Source organism: Corvus brachyrhynchos, unplaced genomic scaffold (genome assembly GCF_000691975.1).
Source record: "Corvus brachyrhynchos isolate BGI_N302 unplaced genomic scaffold, ASM69197v1 scaffold709, whole genome shotgun sequence".
NCBI classification, from domain to species: domain Eukaryota; kingdom Metazoa; phylum Chordata; class Aves; order Passeriformes; family Corvidae; genus Corvus; species Corvus brachyrhynchos.
Window position 1 is genome coordinate 19952 of NW_008240056.1, and position 533 is coordinate 20484.

The window sequence follows — 533 nt, forward strand, 5'->3', positions numbered from 1 at the left end:
CATTCCTGTCCCCACCGTGTCCCCATCCCCAAGGCTTTTGGGTGCCCATCTTTAACCCTTTCCCCATCCCCATCCCTCCGGTGTCGCCATCCCTTTGGCATCCCCATCCCCCTCCCTCCAGCGTCCCCTTGATGTCTCCATCCCCGTGGCTTCCCCATCCCTGTCCCCGCGGTGTCCCCATCCCTGTCCTTTTGGTGTTCCCATCCCCTTAGCATCCCATCCCTGCCCCCGTGGCATCCCCATCCCTGTCCCCGTGGTGTCCCCATTCCCTTTGGCATCCCCATCCCCCTCCCTCCAGCATCCCCGTGGCATCCCCATCCCCGTCCCCGTGGTGTCCCCATTCCCTTTGGCATCCCCATCCCCCTCCCTCCAGCATCCCCTTGACGTCCCCAACCCCGTGGCATCCCCATCCCCACGGTGTCCCCTTGGTGTCCCCATCCCCGTGGTGTCCCCATCCCTATCCCCACGGTGTCCCCATCCCTCTGCTGTCCCCATCCCTTGGTGTCCCCATCCCCTTCGCATCCCTATCCCCA